The sequence below is a fragment of the Sus scrofa genome, chromosome 14 (genome assembly GCF_054392235.1).
Source record: "Sus scrofa isolate SSC_HxYL_T2T_F1_AM1 chromosome 14, Sscrofa_HxYL_maternal_Yorkshire_Landrace_v2.0, whole genome shotgun sequence".
Lineage (NCBI taxonomy): Eukaryota > Metazoa > Chordata > Mammalia > Artiodactyla > Suidae > Sus > Sus scrofa.
In genome coordinates, this window is record NC_139396.1 from 74,313,603 (window position 1) to 74,327,618 (window position 14,016).

The 14,016-nt window shown below is 37.9% G+C and overlaps 1 protein-coding gene across 11 annotated transcripts in view; it reads right to left on the reverse strand.

The window, feature by feature from the left end:
• The window catches only part of CHRM3 (cholinergic receptor muscarinic 3), a 542,465-nt gene that overhangs the window by 441,908 nt on the left and 86,541 nt on the right, over positions 1 to 14,016 (reverse strand). For 2 of the 11 annotated variants that reach the window (XM_084992561.1, XM_084992559.1), the window contains 2 exons: positions 3,825 to 3,955; positions 2,834 to 2,947 (listed from right to left, as the gene is read on the reverse strand). The exons of 7 other annotated variants lie outside the window; for them this stretch is intronic. The gene's annotated coding sequence lies outside the window, so the exon portion shown is untranslated. Of the gene's footprint in view, positions 1 to 2,833; positions 2,948 to 3,824; positions 3,956 to 14,016 lie in introns of those variants that run through there. 2 more of the 11 variants (XM_084992558.1, XM_021071806.2) reach the window with 1 other exon arrangement.

Genomic DNA, 14,016 nt, shown 5'->3' on the forward strand with positions numbered 1-14,016 from the left:
AGTCCAGGTAAAGGTGCCTCTTTGCATCCCTTCATCAGCATTATTGGGATCATCATCATCATCATCACAACAAAACAGTTACTGAGTACTTACTATCTCTTGGGCACTTTTCTGTATGTTAATTCCACTCATTTCTCACAACACTAAGAGTCAAATACTAATATGAGCTTCAATTTTAAAGCTGAAGAAACCAAGGCCAAGAATTTTTAATAGGTCAAGAACTTTCCTAAAATACAAAACTGGTAAAGAGTGAAATCTTTAGTTATTAGCAAACTCTGATTTAGTACTATTATCAATTATAATATAGGATTAACTATGCTATAATTATTAACTATGTGTTAATAATCATTTATAATAAACAAATATAAAATAAATTATATATAGAATATAGATGAGTATTAAAGTATACTGGTAATTAATATAATTATTAATAAAACTTAAAACTATTTAGTTACCTTTCCATTCCATTATAATAGGAGTTATTAAACAGTAACAATCCATTCTTTTGTTCACAGACCTGCAGTATGAGCAGGGCTCAGGGAGGTCAGCTTGTCTCCACCTGGAGCAGCTGCACTGTCAAGGTGACTCCCCCATAGAATCTGCATATTGGCTGCTCTTTGCCAGCTGTGAGCTCAGTAGGAGCTGAGGGCAGGGGGTAGGGGGGCGGGTTTAACTCCTCTCAATGTGGGTTTCTTCTTAGGTTTCTTCAGGGCTCATAGTAGTTGGATTCCTAGCATGTGCATTTCAAGAGAACAAGGCAGCAGTGCATGTAATGATAATGACTTGGTATCTGAAGTTACCTCTGGATAAAGCACTGGTCAAAGCAGTGACAAAGATATCCTCAGGCTCAAGGGACAGAGAAACAAACTCTACCCTTGAAGGTGGTGGTGGTGGTGGTGGCAGCGGCAGAGTTAAAAAAAAATAGCACATGGGATGGGAGACTTTGTTCCATTTCTTCTGAAAACATAATCTCTCACCCAGACTTGCACATTGAGATCTACGTTACTTTTCCAAGCTGAATTCCTACTCTCCAAGGTGTGGAAAGCTCCTTGTTGTAGCCTTATACAGCTCAACAGTGTTTGCTTGCCTACCACCATAGAGCAAGTATCCAGTCAGAATACTATCGCCCATGAAAGGCCAATCCTGATCTTCCTGCTGGAAAGAATCTCTCAGTCTGAACTACAGAAGTCCTTTATTTGTTAACTCCTTAAAAACATATGATACCAGCATTAGCATGTGATCTCCTCAATCCAGAAGCCAAATCCTTTTTTTTTTTTTTTTTTTTTTTTTTTTTTTGTCTTTTTGCCATTTCTTGGGCTGCTCCTACAGCATATGGAGGTTCCCAGGCTAGGGGTCAAATTGGAGCTGTAGCCACCGCCTCACCACAGCCACAGCAACGCGGGATCCGAGCCCCGTCTGCAACCTACACCACAGCTCACGGCAACGCCAGATCCTTAACCCACTGAGCAAGGCCAGGGATCGAACCTGCAACCTCATGGTTCCTAGTTGGATTCGTTAACCACTGAGCCATCATGGGAACCCCCCAAGTCCTTTTTAAATCATGGACCATCAGAGGTAGATAACAGACCACGCTGGAGAGGTTCCCACTTTATTTCTAGCCAATGTGGCCTTCCATCTTACAAAACTAAAAGAACCTAGCCATGAATGAAATTCAGTCCAAACAGTCCTTACGAATCTTCCATATAGGTTGGCACTGAAGAGGTTATAAAGATAAAAGTTCTTGAATGCAAGTATCTTTACCTTTACTCAGGAAGGTGGATCGCCATATAACAGACTGTGCTAATAGAATGCTATAGAGGAGACAGCGATCAAAGTACGTCCAAGGTGTAATTGTACAGCGGCTTGGAAGTGCCTAGAAGTTGGAACTGGTCTATTAGTTGTATTAGGTATCTACTCTCCAGCAGGAAAAGAGGGAAAAGCGACATTTCACATGCAACTCTTAGAAATTAGTTTACATACAAAATACATCAGGTTTTGCCAGACACTTACATTTCAGCTCATGATATTAAGGCATTGTCTATTATAGCGTTGATGAATCATTTAATAATCAGAGAGATAGTTTTCTTATAAATTATGTGAAAGTCTACACTTTATGGTTTATGTTCTCCCTAGTTTTCTTATTAATAAGGCTAATTTTGGTCTTCTATGGGTCCATCTGCTCTTTAGAAAACATTACACACAAAGAAGAGTTGTGGGATTCATTTGATGAAAATTTAATTTTATGCAAATAAAATATATTTTTCATGGAATAAACTATTTATTACAATCCATTTTTGTAATTATTAGGTTATCTTAAATAATAAATACAGTGACTACAAAAGCCAAGAATGCATGTGACCAATAATCAAATTTAAAGTGCTAGGCACTTCAAAATTTCTAAAACTCTGGCATCTTCATAACCTTCATTTTATTGTTTATAGTGAAATTCAATGCTTGGGAGATTTTTAGTTTCACCAGGAAAATCCTGATGTGGACATATATATGAGTAACAAAAGGTTGAAAAAAGCAAATATGCTCAATGTCCATATTTGACTAGCAGTTCCCATCACAGGGACCTCAATCTTGCTCCATTTTTGGCCCCATGACTAACATTCATAGCAGTTAGTAAGTTATTATGAAATCATATTTATATCAGTTAGTAAATAGCTGCACTCTAGTTGTTTCCATGCTGCCCAGACAGGTCTGCTTCATGACCTAAAACACTCTTAAGCTTCTCCACTGGAGATCTAGTGAGTGGCAGGGTCAGCTCCAGGACCATGGCCACATCCATTCTGGCTTTGCTCTATTATTCCAGTTATTTAAAATGATTTACCTGTCATTCAGACCTAATTTCTCTTCCTGATCTTCTCAAAGCATTGGCAGTGGCCTCCTTCACTGCTGGGTCCATCAGTGTTACCTGCCCTGGCCATGTTACCTCTCCTAGAACCTCCAAAAAAAGAAAGCAAGCACAAACCATGAGCACCTGTGAGTCCCTCAACCTGACATTATTCTTTAAAGACAGTAACTTCCAGATAAGGAAAGGCAGACCCCAGAAGAACTCTGTGATCTATTTCTACCTTATCCAAGTAACATGTTGGAGAAATAGTTTGTGAGCAAAGGACTAAGACAATGAAAGATGCACAAAGAGACATTCAACCAACATCCTCAGTGTGTTGTGGGGCTTGGTGACACTCAGTCTCTGGCACTGCCCTGCTCATTCACTACCTGCATTATTAGTACCCAATGGGAAATTGCTTAAGAGTGTATTTATTGATGTATTTTTTCCCAAAGGCTGATTTTAAAGTGAAGAGTATATTAATCAATCTTTTCACAATCCCTGAAGAACACTGGATAAAATGAAGAGTAACTGCAAAAGCAGGGCCTTGAGCCCCTATCCCAAAGCATAAAAACAATGACCATAACGGACCCTCATCATCAACACTGACTCTTCCAAAAACGTATCATTGCTTCACATTCCTCGGAATAACATCTCTCTCTAAATTTACTCTCCAAAAACAAGATCCTGGTTACTATTTTCAATAGGCCATATTTGGGAACTTCAATGCAACTGTACTTTCTGGGTCTGCCTACTTATTTTAGCATACACTCAACCCAAAATATTCCTCACAAAAGCCTAAGAGGTTTAGTTTAGCGAACGTATATACACATACAAATAACGGGACTGGCCGGGGAAAGTGGAATTTTCAAAAGCAACGGTCAGGCAGAGAAAATGGATTCAGCAGCAGCTTGTTTTCATGAGGGATTTATCAAAATAAGACCCTGACTGCAGAAGGTTAATAAAATGAAATAAAATGTAAACAAACCTGCGGAGTGTATAATCACGATACACACATAAAAGTTGTGTGCAGTTATGTTAAAGATGCATCATCTGTGTTGGATAATCATATATATTCATCAATATAAAGAGTTGCTTAAAATTAATCTGTTGTAGAATCTGGAGGAAAAAGAGATGAGCTGTCATTGTGAAAATGTATTTATTATACTCCTATTTGTTTTATATATACATACGCACAAACATGTATATGTATGACATAATATCTGTCACGCAGAATTTATTTAATCTCTAAAATAACCTACAAGGTAGATATTATACACATTTAACAAATAAAGAAACTGAGGCTTAGAAAGATAGAATAAACACACAAAACTAGCAAGAATAGGGCTGTAATTTGAATGTAGGTAATTGGTTCAGTCCCTGCAATCCTAGGGATTCTGACATCAGGATGGAAGGAAAAGTGTCTTGGTGGAAGCCCAGTTCCTGGGAGCCTACTCTGAGATGACACCATTATGCTACTTTCATCTGGTTTGGCCCTTCAATGACTTATGCATCTATATACCTAAGAAAAAGTGAAATATAGAAAGACATCATAAAATTAGGCATGGTGGAGGCATTATTTAAAGACTGCATGAAAGATGATGAATGTCCTTAGGTTCCACCACAGCACAGATTTAGGCACTGGTAGTAACAGGAAATACTGCTGAACCCCTGGTCCTTTCTCTGGTCCTTTCCCAATAACAGCAGATAAACTTTTTATCCTTTTGACCTTGTACTCCTAGTTACTTTATAGGTTGCCAAAAGTAGGGAGAAATGGGTAAGAAATGAATGTTGAAAGAAGTATGCCTGCCTTTGGGTAGAGGAAGGGAAATCCAAAACAGGGTATGCAGGAATGAACAAAAACAACAGTAGCAGCAAACAGCAATAATTAATGATAATAGCTACTATTTATGGAGTGCTTACTATGTGCTGGGAACTTTACATGGATTTGTTCATTGATTCTTCAACATTCTATAACAGCAATAATTACTATCATCCCCATTATGTTTAATTTATTATTATTATTTTCTTTTTTTGGCCACCCTGTGGCATATGGAGTTCCTAGGCCACAGATCAGAGATCAGATCTGAACTGCAGTTGCAACCTGCACCACAGCTATGGCAACACAGGATCCTTTAACCCACTGTGCTGGGCTGGGGATCGAACCTGCATCCTGGCGTTGCAGAGAAGTTGCAGAGCCCGTGTGCCACAGCAGGAACTCCTCTCATCCGTGTTTTATAATATAAGGGGTCTGAAGCTGAGTGTGATGGGTCTGAGGGCTCACATCTGGAGGGAAGAACTGGGTTCAAAGGGAGATAGGCTGACTCCCTAGCGTGACCTGCCTGTAGTTAGGCAATGGATCCCCAGTGCCACTGGACTCCATAGTACAGGAGTTCCACCATGGAACAGGTCAGGACAGGTAAACAGAAGTACCTCCGAGGTGGAATGAGAAAGTGGTTCATAGAAAAGAGCTGAATTAGCACACTGGAGGGAATGGTAAGGAGGGGGTGCACCTAAAAGGAAGGTTAATTAGAGGACAGAGAGGAAGGGCTAGAAATCCACCGCTTGCCTGATTCTCGAGCTTCTCTCCTAGTCCTGGCTTTTGCCTAACAGTTTAATGGACAGAAAACTCAAATACCTATGTGGATTCCAATGAGTTTAATTCTAAGGACATTGATGGGACCTTCCTTCTTGTGAGTATCACAGTTGGTAGATAAACTCAGTCACAACACAGGAAGCAACATAAATACTGATGAGCCTTGTGCCTGCTATTTGAATTTTGCAAAACTGCAAGCAGAGCCACTAAGAATTTTGTATTTCAATAGCATAAAAGCTGTGATATGAAGAAATGACTGTCCCAGTCCAGACAGATATGGAAAAGAGAATAATGAAAAATGGCAAAGAATGCTTTAATACAAAGATGATTAAAAAAGAAGATCCAGGGGAACCAAGACAAATAAATTGGTTGTATTTACTTGGAAGAAACGTTTTTCCCTAGGGAGAAGGAGATGGAGTATACAAATATTTTTGGTAACTTACTTAGGCATCATATGTGTAAATATCCACATATATGTTCAGTATCAGTTTAAGAGTCTATTGAAGTGAATATAGCATGGATTCAGCCAGGCTGAACTACTGTTTCTTATCCTTAGGACACACTTTGCATTTAAGAACCCTGCTGGACACTATTCAACAGCAGTACCTGGACTAGTCAACTTTGAGCATAAATAATGCTGGGTTTACATTCCTATTCCTCCTTACACATAGTTACAACCTTAAATCACATTGCAAGTTGGGGACTTTAATTTTCCACTCAGTAGGAACCTATTAACTAAATACAAAACTCTTTTTGGAGTTTCCTTTGTTTTTTAATTGAAGTATAGTTGATTTACAATGTCCTGTTAGTTTCAGGTGTATAGCACAGTCATTTAGTTATACATATACACACATATATTCTTTTACAGATTCTTTCCCCTTGTAGGTTATTACAAAACATTGAGTATGGTTCCTTGTGCTATATAGTAGGTCCCTGTTGTTTACCTATTTTATATATAGTAGTGTGTGTATATTAATCCCATCCTCCCAATTTATCCCTTCTTCCCTCTTTCTTCTTTGGTAACCATAAATTCATTTTATATGTCTGTGAGTCTCTTTCTGTTTTTCAAATAAACCCATGATAATCTCTAGGTCTAGGTTACTTTTATTAGCCTTACTGCTTCTGAAATCCCTACTGTGTGTTTGGGAGTCTATCCAAATAATTTTTAAAGCTATTTTTTTCAAAAAAAGTTTTCGAAAAACTTTAACTATAAATAAACTTTCATCTTATGAAAATGTGATAAGCACAACTTCCCACAGAGATTAATTTAGCTGAGATATTTTCAGTACAGGATGGAAAAGATTTTTCATAAAAATCATCTGATAGGGTTGCAATTTAAGGTGACAACCTGCCAAGTAAAGCCTGGCCTATTGTGTCTAGCTTAGCAACAAAAACATAGTTCTCCAGATAGGAGCTGGGGTTCTCCCAGGTGGATCTAGAGGTCTCACTGAAAAATTGAATTGGTCATCTTGCATGAATCTACATACATAAAAGGCACTAATACATAAGCAAGGCATAACTCCATCAGTTGCAGATTTCTAATATTTAATTACATTAAACACAGTTACTAAGGGTCTCTTGTTTTTAATATGAGTGATTCCTTATAAAATCTTTTAATTACTGAAATAGTACTTAATCTGTGATCTAGTTTCAGGTCACCTACTGTCTCCAACTGTACAAGTTGCTTCATTTTTCTGAACCTCAATTTCTTGACTTACATACTTGCAATGGTGAGGTGTCAGGATAATTAAAGCTTCTAAATAATATAATATCGGAATTTTGAGGAGACTCAACAAATACCATCTGTCTTCTTAGATGACTCCTAGACAAATGAACAGTAAGACCAATGAGTCAGTATAGAGAGGCCTTTATCCCCCTGAGCCTGATAAAACTGGCCTAGAGAATGGTCTGGCTGCTGTTGACTTCACTCACCTTGTAGGCAGCCCTGGACCAGGCAGGCCCCCTTGACCAAGGTGGGAGCTTTACCCTCCAGTTCACAGCCTGGGCCAGAGGAGCTAACACCCCATCAGGTTATTCGGCCCACATTTCTGCTAAATCACTTTTCTGGGGGAGGAGGGAGGTGGGAAGAGGCAAGTGTGAGAAATCACACTGAAGACAAATGCTTTTGGGCAAAAACACCTTCCAGGAAATCAGAAATAGAACAGAAACAAATTTTAACAAATTCAACTGTGATTGCTGCCACATCCCGCTATGAGGCATGAGGTCCTAAAATTATATAAAGGTTTAGATTACATTCATTACAGTGATATAAATGATAGGCAGTATGAAGAGCTAGTACGAGTATTTTCCTTACTCAAAATTGTATCCTGCCCTTCTTTAAACTAAAGTATCTAAGCAAAGCTTGATAATATTTATTTGCAACAAGACCATTATTACAAAAATAGAATATGATGAAATTGAAAACATACAAATTTTGATACATCTCATATCAATTTGCATATCATCTCCTAACCTACTGTAGCTATGGTGCTGAAGACACTAATTTCTTACTAACTCTTCTGAAATTTTTATGCCTATCAAGTGTAAAACAACTTATGTAAAAGAAATGGTAACATGCATAGAACAGTCTACATCTTGCTTTCTTTTGAAGACTGTCCTACAGCAACATCTGCAAAACTATCTAATCCTTTTGAACAACTGCATAGTAGTCCCAAATAGTGATTTACCGTAATTCAGTGGGTCTCCTGTTAATGAACATTTAGGTATAACCACTATAATTTCAATAACACCTTTCAAAATTACACAGTCTTCCTAAGGGTGGAAGAGTCAAAGAAGATGTGCATTTCACATTTGGAAAGCCAGCCAAGCTGCCTATCAACAGGTCTACACCAATTTACACTTTCAATCAAGAGGCCAGAAGAGGGCCCATTTACCCTTACTATATTGAGAGTTAACAAACTTTTAATCTTTGCCAATCTGCAATCTGGTAGTTTTAAAAGTATCTCATTTTAATGTGCATTTCTTTACTGTGTAATGAGGTTAAGCTTTTTATCCATATGGTTACTGTCTACTTTCTCAAACTGCCAGTTGCTCTATGCTTAATTTTCTACTCTGTGGTTTGTATTTAACTCTTTGTATTTTAAGGATAGTTCTCTTTTGTCTATCTCGTTGTTTATCTTATTATTGTTTATACAACTATTATACAAGCATTTTGTCATTTGACTTTGTATATTTAGTAGTACAGACTTTTTGGGAAAGGAACAATATTTTTTCTTTCTAGATTAAGATTTATAGATTTGATATGATTGATAAATTGGATATTATCTTTGGCTTAATTTTCTAGTATCTTTGTAAGCTTTCCTATAACAGCACCTTGTTATTTTGATAGTGAATGCAATGCAGTTATAGATTAATTTATGGTAACTTGATATTTTCAAGATACCAAATCTTCCCATCTAAAATCATGTAATGTGTTTCCGTGTATTCATTCTTTTATGCTAATAGTGGAGCTTTGAAGTTTTTCATGTTGTTCTTACATATTTATGATTAAATTTCTTCCCATATATGTTATCATCTTTATTGATATACATAAGGGCTCTTCTTCCAAGATCTAAGTGTGTATGAAAAAAATTATACTAAGCTCTCTACAATAAATTCTTTTTAAAAATTTGTTTTCCCTGAGATTTTCAGGCTTATCACAGATTCTATTACCTGAAAATAATGATAATATTATAGTTAACTTGAAAGGATAATAAGATTTTAATTGGGATTTTGAATGTTTTTCACCCAAACTATCATGCACAAAAATCAGAAAATAGCTTTGTCTTTCTATCATACTTTAATGCTGTAAATAAAGGCTTTTTCTTAAAATTGAGTTTTCTGATGCTACAGAATTCAATATATGTATGGTTTTCCTTTTTAGCTTTCATATTTTAAAAGAAGATAGAGTAGTGTAAATACAGCAACTATTTGTTCTTCCCTGCCTTGGTTTTTACTGCTTTTTTCAATAAGTTCTATCTAGAAATTTGTAATTCTGATGTCCAAATCCAGAAATTTCAGTGCCACATAGCAAACATCTTTATAGTTTTTAAATTTTAGATCTATTTTTTGAAGTAATGTTGGTTTATTACATTATATAGTTTCATGTCTTTATCTTTTCATTTATTCAATATTGAATACAGGAGATATAAAGAATGACATTTGACCCTGTTCCCAGGAATGCGCCACTTGCTAAGAGGGTAGGTAACTACTTCATTACAGTGGTTAAGGTAGAGGTGAGCGCAACAAATCAAGATGAGAATTCTTTTCTGGTGGTGTGATGAGAACGCGTCAGAGAACAGAAAATTCAGGAACAAAGAAGAGGGCATTCTAAGTCAGGAGTCAGTAAACCACAGCTTGCCGGCCATCTGTTTTGTAAATAAAGTTTTACTGGAGCATGTTTTTTCCTTTAGATATTATTTGACTGTTTTCAGGCTATAATTACAGAGGTGAGTAGTTTCAACAGAGACCAGGAGACCTGCAAAGACCTAAATATTTACTCTGTATTCCTTTACAGGAAAAGTTTGCCAATCCCTTTTCTAATTCATGTCATGATCAAGTTCCTATAGAGAAAAATAACTATATATTTTCCATTGTTTGTGGGGGGCAGTTGGAGGGTGTCAGGATGGGGAGCAGATAGGGGTTGTGGAGCAGCAAGTCAGGGGCTGACATAAAAGGCTGTTGTGTCTGCAGAAGGCACTGTGATAAATGAAGGCTGGAGAACAGTTCAGACCACAGCTAGCCCAGAAAAGTCTTGAACTCCAAGCACTTTAGGATGCACTTGGGGGTTTCCATCATGGCTCAGTGGTAATGAACCCAACTAGTACCCATGAGGATATGGGTTTGGTCTCTGACCTTGCTCAGTGGGTTAAGGATCCAGCATTGTTGTGAGCTTTCATCTAGGTCACAGATGTGGCTTGGATTTGGTGTTGCTGTGGCTGTAGCATAGGCTGGGAGCTATAGCTCCAATTCAGCCCCTAGCCTGGGAACTTCCATATGCTGCAGGTATAGCCCTAAAAAGATAGATAGATAGATACATAGATAGATAGATAGATAGATAGATAGATAGATAGATAGATAGATAGATAATTAGATAGATAGACAGACAGACAGACAGACAGACAGAATGAACATGCTTGGGAGCAAGAGGGATTTACTATTATTCTAGGAGGTGAGGCGTGATCAATACAGAAACTAAGACAGATCCCTGATGTCTGTGTAGGAGTGTTTGTGTGTGTGTTTTTTTAAAGGATAGCAATCGGGGAATGTGGCTTATTCAGCCTCATGTCCCAAACGTATCACACAGTGTCTAGCACCCACAGACTAAACTAAATTTCTACTAGGGTTAATGATGCTAACCCTAGTAGGTTCTCAGTAGAGATAGAAAGAGAAAGATAATTTTGATAGGGTTATGAAGAAAAAACATAGACTTTGCCCAAAAGTATTGAGGAACCTGAAATACACATAGTACTAGGGGAGAAGAGAGCCATTAACTAAAATAAAATGTTATGTGGGGGAGCACAATTTTAGCTTTAACAGCAGCTAGTCAGTTTAGCATGAGTGAAATCAAATTTTAGGTGAAAATAGAATGCTCAGTGAAAATGTCCATTACACAGCTGCAAATGCAGGGCTAGAGTCTGTAGCCAAGCATCTTAGTAAGGAAACTTCACAGGTGAGACACACACTTTGGGTAGCAATCTTTTAAAATCAGCAGTTTTTAAATGAAAACCTAATACCTGCTTTCTCTTAAAATCACCAGGAGATTGGACCAACCACGTCCTGTTCGTGCATGGCAGTGACCAGGGGGAGTTGTGTAGGGGTTCTGGATCAGGAATGGAATGGGTTCCCAGTGTGCCTCAGCCCTGCCGTTCCCTGATGCTTCCCAACATCAGGGCCAGGTCTCATTTGCAATTTATCAGTGAGCTGAAATTTATACCTTTCCTTAGTAGGGATATATTTTCTTTTTTTTTTTTTTTTTTTTTTTTGTCTTTTTGCTATTTCTTGGGCCATTCCCGCGGCATATGGAGATTCCCAGGCTAAGGGTCTAATCGGAGCTGTAGCCACCAGCCTATGCCACAGCCACAGCAACGCGGGATCCGAGCCGTGTCTGCAACCTACACCACAGCTCACGGCAACGCCGGATCAATAACCCACCGAGCAAGGGCAGGGACCGAACCTGCAACCTCTTGGTTCCTAGTCGGATTTGTTAACCACTGCGCCACGACGGGAACTCCCGGGATATATTTTCTTATTCCTACATCTCTAATAAAGAGAGAGAAGGAAAGGGAAGGCCAAAAGAAGAAGTGGGAGTCAGCACATTGTCTGAGAACAAAGAGATTGGGTTTCCTATTTAACAGCCATTTCCTTGCCTACCCTGACTCCTCTGCACAGTTGAACTTTGTACTCTAATCCTTCATTTTGCCAGTGAAGAAATGGGATAGCTGGGTTCCCAGGAATCCTAAGGTCATGAAATTCATCCATAAAGTAATATTTTCATAGCTTGATCCAAAAGATAAAAACAATAGATAAAAATTAACAATGCTCTATTTCAGAATATGAAGAAAATACAAAGGGTCTGCTGATGAACCTTATTCGTTGAAGGTCATAATGAATGGGGAAATGTTTAACAAAAACCAACTTGCTTTCAACACTGCTATAATGGAGGCATGCAGTATCTTCCCCTTCCTAGAAAACTGGACAGGTGAATACCTAGGTTTATGAAAATGTATGGATTGGAGTTTACTTATATTATTTCTCTTAGGTGAGGTCTTAATCTCAAAGAAGGCTTTGTCGTAAGATTCCTTTTAATCTTAACCTTGCCTTCTCAGAGCACAGCCACCTGAGGGTCTAAGCTTCACATGGCGAGTTTCATACACATCACTGCCTCAGTCAAGGCAGGATGTTAAGCCCCTAGACCATGTCCACTCCTGTCCCTTGTCCCTATGTCTCTTTTTCATTCTTATAACTGTGTTGTACCTGTTGGATTAGATCCTAGAAACATTTTTAAAATAAAGGTTTTTTTTTTTTTGAGATCTTGAAGGTATCTTTCAAAGCTGAAAGATGACACATTACAAGCAAAAGATGACACATTACTTTTGTTAATAAAATTGTTATTTGACAAATCCCATGCAATGAAATTATTATTTTTTCCTTCCTGTATAGAATAAGCATCCAAGAGAAAGGTCGCTAAATTAGTAACTAGGTTAGAAGTAGATAATATTCTGGTCTTATGAAATCCACATTTGCTGTGATGCCAAATTATCTTTTTAGCCAATTTGAGGGTAGACACAACATGAGGGCAATGGTTTACCCACAGCCTGGTTTAAGTGCCAAGGAAGGGGCATGATTTGCATCTACTTTATTCATTCTGCCTTCTGTTTATAGAGACTGTGTCTCTGAGGTGCTCGAATAATTTTTCAGACAGTATCCAATTAATCTCTAGCTATGTAGGTGTCAGCATTTCAGATTAAATTATCTTCCAGTCACTCCCTGATTAAAAAGAAAAAGAAGAAGAAAAAAGACGTCAAGCATGTGACAAAGCAACTTGTCAAAAACGATTTCTCAGTTGAAGAAGCCTGCAAAAGAAGGGCAAACCACTCCCATTTGCTTTCACAAGCCCAAGTTTGTGCCTCCCCCATCCATGAGAGATGGCCATATTCAACAACTTGGGTTTCCACATTATTGGGAAGACCCACAGTAAACAGCGTCTTTTAGGGTGGTGTGCAGGGAACATAGAACTAAAATTGGGAACCAAGTAGGGTATGATTAGTTAATTTTACAGAAGTACAGAAGAGCAGTTTAGAATTATAATGAGCGCTTATGACAATGAGAGCTTCTTAACGGCTTCTGGAGAGGAGAATTTTTCTACTGGGGCAACGCTCTTAAGCCTCATCTTAGTCAGTAAATCTTTAATACCTTCCTGTATAATAAAGGCTAGAATAATTAGAGTGTAAAAAAAATGTAATAGCTGTAAGCTAGCTAAGACTGGCTTACTGTGAAGTCGTCCTTTCAAACATGTGAACGAGTCTGTTAGTTATTGCTATGTTCGCACTAGTATCCTCAGATTATTCTCCTTACCCCTCTCGAATTTACGTTCAGACAGCAATAAACCAAAAGAGTAACCCTAAAAGATTCATTTGATTAAAATAGTGCCTTCTAGAAACATGGTTATGAAATCAGTACAGATGTAATGTGGGGGGAGTAATGTTTTAGTATCACACGAAACAAAAAAAGCTAGACTTGAAAAAGGTTCTGAGGAATTTAGTTTCATGAAGACAATAAGGAAATACCTCCCTATATTTTTATATCATGTTATTCATTCGACAAATATTTGCTGAGCATCTACTGAACTAAATTCCAGCCACCAGGCTGGGTACTGGTCCTAAAAGATGAATTTGACAGATAGGATACAAAACTGAACGAAATTTATAGCTCAGTGGAGAATACAAACAGATGGGCAATTGCATCTCAGTGTAATAACTGACGTACACATTTCACGATTATGCAGATAGAGCCTGGGTGTGGGATGTTAGGGGACGCTCCCTAGAGGAAGCTTCTAATGTAATCTGAGCTATGAAGGATGAGC